Below are 9,624 nucleotides of genomic sequence, written 5' to 3' on the forward strand. Positions count from 1 at the left end.
GCAATATCGGGTGCTTTCCTTCCTAATTTTGAATTTCTGTTTTCGTTATATTAATACATTTATGTTTATAATCAGATTTTTTAATTAAATCATAAATTAAATATTTATTTGTGTCTAATTTGTTTATTTTAGTTCTAAATTTAATTTTGACTTTGGTAAATATCAGATTCCATATAGATCGAGGATGAATAGGAAATGCTGAGTCAGCAACTTTTTTTAGAGACTTTTTAGGTTGATCGTGCAGAGTGATGTTAAACATTACTTTTTTTTAATTGACAATTCCGGTATGTTTTCTTTGAATATTTATGTCAAACCAATTGCTGTAATTATATTTATAATTTTATTTTTGTTCTGTCAATAATTCGAAGTTTTAAGTCATAATTATGCTGTAAATGTTGCTTGAATCAATATGAATGAATCTTTGGGGAATGAATCAAGATTCACCGGGCTGCGGCTGCTGCAACGCGACCGGTATTCGCAACGCGACGCGACGCAAAACTTCTGGCGGGTCAGTCGCTGAGAATCCGGAAGTTCGGTAAAATCCGCGTAGCTTAGCAAGGCCTAGGCGCCTAGCCCAAGGGCCTTCTTCTTTTCTTTAAGTACAGGCCACCGTCTGGCGTATTGTCGTACTGTAGTAGTATGGTCAGTTCCCCCATGTCTGCGCGGTCTCCCAAGTCTGCGCACCCGCGTATCTGCGCGATTCTAGTAATAAAAGAAGATACGCAACGAGCACGAACTTTACACATGCATTACATAGACAGGTATTCATAAAAAAATCCGACTCAAAATGGTGGAAAAATAATGAATTCAGGGCATTTCATGTGACGGCCTCAAAATGCAGCCTTTGTCATCAAAATCCCCGAATCGTGTGCAAAGTGAATGAGTGCGCAGACATGGGGTAGGCCTACCATTTTTTTTTCAATCTGAAAATGACTGCCCAAAGGTTTTTCAAGAAAATCTTATATTTTCTTTCATTTTTTGATGAGAAATTTGGTACACTTACTCTTAATAATATAAGGAACACTATTAACCAAAAGATTTTGTGAAATAAGAAGAAATTCATGTTAAATCTTAACTCAAATTGTTAGGTGCGCAGACTTGGGGCCCACCATCATACTGTAGGGCCTGCCCTAGTAGTACCGGTACTAGTAGTAGCCCTAATATTAAGCCCTTTTTTTTTCTCCTCGTACACAGATGGCTCGCTATCGTGCAGCCACCATCAGTAGATAGAGGCGCACGGCCAATATGGGAGACTCACCAAATAGGTGAGACAATCTCCCACATTGGAGACTTGCTTTGCAAAGCCAAAAGGACAAAAGAAACAACACCAACAAAAGCATGATTTTTTCCACCCAAAATTTTGTCTCACTGAGGTCAGAAGCCCATTTGTTTTGTGTGTGATTGACAACAAAAATCCTTATCAAAACAAAAGTAGACAGTGAATTTTTAAAGTAGACGGTGAAAAGGGGCAATTTTTCATGAGGAATCTGGGGCCTGTTGCATGAAAGGGTCTTTCGTAGAACCATTCTACGTAAGAACGAGATATCGCTTAACTGTTTCACAAAGCCGATTTGGGCGATACGAAGAATGGTCCTTGGAAAGACATCTCCAGACATGTCCTACGTAGGCATGATCTTCTTTGCACACCGCCCGCCCCGTCGGCATTGAGAGAAAATGTGTTTACGGCAAGCCACACTGACATAATAATCACCTTCTTTTTGGGGGTTGCACTCTGATGCATTTTATTTGGGATGGCGCCAAGTTATTTTTATATGGGGGCTAGTTGTCATCAATTTCAATTAAACTTGAAATATTGAAATGGGCGGCACTGTCTCTGCTTTCTCATAGAAAATTAAACAACATGAAAACATATTTCTTTAAAATAAATTATGTACCGTAAAAAAACGTGTTTAATAACGTTCAGCCAAAAAAACACGATACAAAACTAAGATGTTAAACATGCTAAATCAATTATTTATTTTTATTTCATTTTCATTATAATCATTATTTTTTTGCTGAGATTAATTTTATCAATGAAAATTAATTGTTGGATTGGGGCTAACTTAATTGAGATGTGAAACAAAACAAAAAACCTGCAGTAACAAAATAGATACAGATTAGGCCTATAGCTTATACGAATCCATCACAATAATTACAAATGAAAATAAGTTCATTAAATAAAAGATCATGGAAAGTCCATACGAAGAGGCACATTTTAAATCGTAAGGTAGCCCCCTTTCGGCCCCTATGCCATGTTAAAGCAATATTTTTATATTCTTAAACCTTATATTCTTATATAAATTTCCATAAGGGATCAACTTTAAATATGACCAACGTTTATGATCGTTGTAACTTTTAGCATTATTTCTGTAAATAGTATTTGTTCCATTGCGGATTGCACACCCTTTTCTATGTTTTGATTATTGCAAAGCACTACTTTATCCACTTGGACATGTTTGCAGCAATTTTCATATTTTCCTTGTCTTCGGTTACTCATCGTGCAACTGATGTTTATACTCTAAACACTCACATTTGTATTTCTTGCGTTATATCTGACAAATAAAATAAATAAATAAATTTTTCACACGCAGCCTCTCATATTTTCCTGTTTAGTCTCATACAATCAGACACTGTTGATTTTGTTTACTCCATTCAAACCCTATTTTGTACCTCAACAAATAAGATATTAACGCATAATTTGCAAAATTATCATTATTTATAAGTATTCTATATAAATACAGAATATTAAACTAATAAAATGTCAAAATTACTTAGTTAAATCAATTTTTATGTCGGACAAGGGTCTCTTTTGTTGAAATATCAATGAAAGGTGTCTTTAAAAGGACACCGTGTTCTAAATAAGGGAAATAATGAAAATTTCGATTTTATCCAGTTATGTTTGTGAATCTTTAAAGTTTTTTCTCTTTTTACCTCGTAAAGTAAGCTCCATACATCAATTCTACAATCAGGGATAAATCAAACTTTATTTGATCTCCTTTTTATTGAAATATATGATTTTATGAAAAGTCGTCATTCCGAAATAAAAGGTTCAGGTGACGATGAAGACTAAATATTTTTCCGATACTATCGATATCAAACGATGTCGCGGACTTGGAAGAAAAATTGCCTTCGTGAAACGGAAAGCGCTGATTTGTCGCCAATCTTCCTATCTCCGAAGAATGGTCCTAGGACGTTCCTACGTATTGCTCATCTCGTCGTGCAACAGGCCCCTGAGGAATCTGCTTATCACATTTTTATTTGCCGCCAAGGTAATCCTTTTGCAGCAAATGTAAACAAAGGAAATTGGTCTCCAAAACTGGAGACTGTCTCTGAAATTGGATACCCATATTCTTTACAAAAGTCTCTGATATTGGAGATAATCTCCCACATTGGAGACAGTCTCCAATATTGGCCGTGCGCCTCTACTGACCATAGCCTATAGGTAGGTATGTGACAAAAAAAAAATCATGGAATTACATTGTAACCTACCTAGTCCATTGACATTGGAAAGGGCTGAAAAAACCCATTTAAAATTATTAACCATTACTCTAGGCCAAATAAAGATAGTTATGTTTTTTTAATATTAAAAATCTGATTTAATTATTGCCATTGTCTTTCCATTGCCAATGGCATTGCAACCGTTCAAAATGTGTGACCGACCATGACCAAAAAATGTTTTTTTTAACAAAATTATACAAATAATTCATTTTACTCTATAAAACTGAGTAAAAACAGGTGATGAGAAAGGATACCATTATTTGTCTTAATTGATCAATGTATTAAGTATTTAATTAGTAATTATCAATTAGCAAATTGATGTGTTAATTGTTCATAAACTCATTACCGAACACATACAAACTTATATAATTTCCTTATTGTTTGGAAATTTTTGATAGGAACTTCTGCAACAACACATCTAAATAAAACTTTCAGAATGATAAAACATTGAATAGCCTACTTACAGAAAGATCTCAGTATTGCAGTATTTGATAAATGTATTGATTAGTAATTATCAATTAGCAAATTAATTAGTTATCTATTCAAATATCACTGCTGCTGCTGCAAAAAAAATTCCTGATTTGGTATATTTTGATGGAAATTTCTGCTAATATCAGTAACAAAAATAAAATCTTTTATAATTTATAATTAAACTGTGTATGAGCACATGATTCAATGCAGGACCTAGAATTATATTATTTTTTATTATTATTATTTTTTCTTGGGTGACCTCAGGCTAAATTTGCCTAAATAAATGATAAATGACATCCCAATTATCTTACAAAAAAATACTGAAAACAAGCTAAAATTGTGTAATGCGTATATTTATTCATCAAAGGATGTAATAACTAATAATATAAATATAAACAAGTAGACTCTTGATCTCAAAAGCATATAATAATTCAATCAATGCGATGCCAAAACTGCTAGCATAACCCCTCTGAGCCGGTACACCCATGCCAGGGCTCCCGGCGACACCGCCAAATCTACACCCATTTAAAGCCACCCCTTACAGAGCAACACATGCTCGTTTTTAAACCGCTGCTGGTTCTCATAAAATTCACCAAACTTTCACCATAAATACACAGTCTTACTCAATTACCTATAATCGCTATAGATCTAGCTATAAATCAGGACATGATAAACCTAACCCAGGGAGCTCTACCCAGGAGCCCAACCCAGGAGCCCAGGATTCGTCCGTGTAATATTAGGCAGAGGGTACTCTCCAAAATGGGGTAGAATGGGGTCGCAATAGCACCCCAAATAAAAGGGGAAAAAATAAATAATGCACTTTACTAAACATGGATGAAGGTCTATTAAGACACAGAATCCTCACATACATTGTGCCTCGATGTGCAACGGGATCCTCAAAAAAAGGAAAAGTTCTGTCTTGTCGTTCTTCTTTCAAAATTGAAAACAAAATTGCCGATTGATACCGAGTACAACAAAATTGCAACAAGGCCAGCTCCAGGTTTCTGCTCTTATTTTGATTTACATCCCGAAGACCAAAATTTATGTTGTCTCTCTGATTTTTAAAAACGTTTTCTTTCATCAATATTAAAGTGCGCCCTCTACATCAACAAAATATTTTGTAGATCTTATCTTTTTTATTATTTTTATTTTGATTTCTCGATTTTTTTTCTAAAATTTTCAATGGCTTCTGTTTTTATTTTCTTTGACTGGAGAATCTACACATACTTGTTATTCTTCATTCTTGTGTATAATTTTATGCTGACAAAATAAACAAATTGAAAACATCTTTGTGAAAATAAAAACTTAACACTGCATTGATTGAAGAATTAGTTTCTTAAAGACTTTTAGTTACAGTTTATTAAATGCTCATGTTTATTTTTGCAACCTTGCACTTGTCTCATTAATCCAACAGTTCTGGAGCTGACACAAATTTTCTTTATATGAATGTGACAATTTGGTAGTAATTTAGGAGTACAAATTTTTTCTTAAATATGTGAACTCCATGCTGTAAATAAATTATTTAAAAGAGTAAAAATCACATTGCAAATCAATGAAAATTTCATCAAAATCTGATTTAAAAATTTAAGAAGTTATTGAATTTTACAGTTGAGCAATATCTTGAGAAAACACTAATATGCATGCTGTAATGAATATGATATATATGCAATAGGTGGGCTGATGAACAATGCTATGTCCCCACTTTCCTTTTTCCTAATGTTATGAAATGAAATCATAAGTATTTCCTTTTCAATTTCATACACATATACATGTATGTGTCTCTTGTAACAAAATAGCTTACAGCAATGGCTATCTCACAATACAATTTAAATCAGTCAAATTTTTTTCCATTCTTGGAGCACATAATTTGAATAAGTGTATACTATGATTTTATATAATGAAATACAGAATAATTCAGGATATGACATCATTTTACTCATTGCATATTGATAAGACATGTATAGAACTTTCACTCAAACTATGCAAAACTTCAAAGGAGTACTCCATGCTGAAAATAATATGGTCTGAACAGATACAAAAAATCAGGCAAACAAAACACTGAAAATTAGATCATAAGAAGGAAAGGAATAACAAAGTTATGGTATGACTTGGTATTGACTATGGTATGAATTTTGGTGAAACTGGCATGTCTTCATAGTATTCAATGAGCAAATTGCTGTCATATTTTCACTTGTACTTTTTTGTCTCACATAGCAGAGTGAGACTATAATAGGCGCCACTTTTCCGACGGCGGTGACGGCGTCAACACCAAATCTTAACCGAAGGTTAAGTTTTTGAAATGACAGCATAACTTACAAAGTATATGGACCTAGTTCATGAAGCTTGGCCATAAAGGTTAATCAAGTATTACTGAACATTCTGCCTGAGTATCAGGTCACATGACCAACGTCAAAGGTCATTTAGGGTCAATGAACTTTGGCCAAATTGGGGGTATCTGTTGAATTACCATCATAACTTTGAAAGTTTACCGTATTTGTCTAGTTCATAAAACTTGGACATAAGAGTAATCAAGTATCACTGAACATCCTGTGCGAATTTCAGGTCACATGACCAACATCAAAGGTCAATGAACTTTGGCCATGTTGGGGGGGGTATCTGTTGAATTACCATCATAACTTTGAAAGTTTATGGATCTGATTCATGAAACTTGGACATAAGAGTAATCATAACTCTAAGTATATTGGTCTAGTTCATAAAACTTGGACATTAGAGTCATCAAGTATCACTGAACATCTCAGGCGAGTTTCAGGTCACATGACCAAAGTCAAAGGTCATTTAAGGTAATTGAACTCTGGCCATTTTAGTGGTAATTATTAGATTGCTGTCATAACTTTCAAAGTTTATAGATAGTGTATAAAATGTGGATATAGGGGTAATCAAGTATCACTGACAGGTTTTAGGTCACATGATCAAGGTCAAATGTCAATGAACATAGTATTGTATCATTATATGAATGGTGTTTTTTGTGAATGATTATTATATAGTAGTTTTCAAAGTCAGCACTGCTGCTATGAATCGCGTGATGCAGGTGAGACAGCCAGAGGCATTCCACTTGTTATTTTATATTGTACAACGCCTACTTAGCTTGTTGTACGCGAGCAAATGGGAGGCTGAATGTCAAACATTCGTACTGTTGCACAAAAGACGTACCATCCAAAATGTACCGTTGCACGGCTTTAGGAGGTGACGTCACAATACGATTCAATTCATTGCGCTCAGTAAAATTGCAGGTGCAATACGCGTATAGCCTGGCCTGCTGGCTAAATGCGCAATGCTGCCCGAGGTGTTCGCTTGTGGGATTTTGCTTTTCGCTTTCCATATTTTTGCTCCCTTTTCATAGATTACTGCAGGAAAAACTCTTTGTTTTTTCATAAATTCGCTAAACTCCGAGGCGTTGTACAACACAAATAGCGAATATTCTTATTCGTGCAATGGTGCGAGATTTCGCATTCGGTGAAAGAAAGAAACACTCTATTCAACTCGGCTAACGCCTCGTTGAATAGAGCATCTTTCTTTCACCTCATGCGAAATCTCGCACCATCGCACTCATGCCTATTCGCTATTTGTATAATATCAAATTATGTTTACTAAAATGCTTTCCTCTTAGAAAATAAAAAAATTGGATAGACAACTGATCGATTTATTGCATTAGCTATAATTCACTGCAATTTGATTATAAGGGATACATTAATTAGACTCTTCTGAAATGTACATTGTACTAATAACTAAAAAAGTGGGGATATGGTGAAATTTTCAGCCTTTTGCTTGGTGAATTTTACTCTATTTACTTAATGATTTTCAGTCTGGAGTACACCTTTAAATAGTGTTTATTTTATTTCATCATGTATGGTATGAGTGCTCTATTGTAATATGCAAAACATGGATATTCACACATTTTGGACGTGCTACCATACTTTTTTACCTTCTCTTCTATGAGTTTCAAGTGATAAAGAGTTAAGTAATACTAATAAGCTGGCTTAATAGTACTCTCTCTCTCTCTCTCTTTGGTGATTTAGCAATTCCATACTGCCATTGATTACCTTTCTTATTTTTGTTGTGAATATGAGCAGTGATCACCAAGATAAGTTTAGTATATTGATAGTAAATATAACAATGACTCATTTTATCACATCCTTATTTTGTTTATCTTTGGGAAAAATGCTTATTCATGAAAGCATCTCAATTGGAAGAGAGAAGTTTTTTATATTTGTTCATTTATAAGCTGGAGAAATGGGATATTAAAACTAGTTGCTGTCAATTTAAGCATCGATTTTTGCAACAACAAAATCTGAATTTTTTTATCATCAAGTTGGAAACTAACTTATATCTGAACAAAAATGAATCGCCATCACCAGACTAATTGCTGTTCTTTTCAAAGTACAAGTGAGTGACTTCTTTATTACATATACCTCAATGTAGCTGTTGTCAAGTTAATATGTGCTTTTTTGTCTTTATTGTGACATTGATAATCTGTGTTAATCCTGAGAGATTGGTCGAAAGCGGCATACTCGACATACTGCATTAATTTCAGTGTTTCTAAAACATACAGACTGCGGTTAAAATCCTGGGATCTAATAGTTCTGCTTATTGTTTCCTTCACTTTCTTAGGATTCATTGTTTAGTATTCCTTTGATTTTTCAGTTCTCACTCGCAGCTTGTGCTTCTTGTATGTCTTGTCAAAAAAGTTTGCCAGCCACAAGCCTCCCATGATAATGAACATTGATAACTAGTGATATTATTAAAACTTGATAAATTGCATGGACAGGTGTAGCCTCAAATTTCAGTTCTGTTTTGAAGAGAATAATTAATCAATGAGAACAAAAGATATCACGTCTAATTACATGTAAGACTTATTACAGCATAATTTGCATTTTAGTATGCTAGCATCTGTGTGTTTTGCATGAATAAATATGATGTCATATTTTAAGGACATTCAGAACATTCAGTGAGTTATCATTTGTCCTATTATCATTCAGAATTTCAAGTTGTGATATCTACTTTCAGGGGATAAAATTTCCTGGCTTTATGTTTTTCTTTATAAGTATAAAACAGTTATACCTGTATGCACAACTCAGTGACATGCAAATGAGACAGTCAATGATGTCCCTCATGCACTACCGTATCTTTTGTTTTTATTGTTTGAATTATACAATATTTCATTTTTTACAGATTTGACAATAAGGGCCAACTTGACTGAACCAGTATTAGAATAATGCTAATTCCAGGCGTTCAGGAAGAAATTAGTCTTTGTTTCACTTGACAGTGAGAAAATTAGAATATTACACAAAATACTAAAGGAATAGTGAGTGGATGACGTCATCAATCTCCTCATTTGCATACTGACCATGATGTGCATATAAATATTTTGTGAAATTAACTGAAATTTTAAAATGTCATAACTTTCTTATTTTACATGCGATTTTGATGAAATTTTCAGTGTTTTTCTTGTTAGATTTTTCTCTTTTTATTTAAATCAATTTTTCATTGGGGTGGACTTGTCCTTTAATATGTGTATTGTTCTTTGAAATCATTTAGTAGTGTATTAATTATGTAGGCCGACATGGTCTTTTGATTGTGTTTATTTCAGGGGTTTATAGCCATGTGGGGGGTGGGGGGTAGCAACAGTAATAAAGA

The sequence above is a fragment of the Lytechinus pictus genome, chromosome 10 (assembly GCF_037042905.1).
Source record: "Lytechinus pictus isolate F3 Inbred chromosome 10, Lp3.0, whole genome shotgun sequence".
NCBI lineage: Eukaryota > Metazoa > Echinodermata > Echinoidea > Temnopleuroida > Toxopneustidae > Lytechinus > Lytechinus pictus.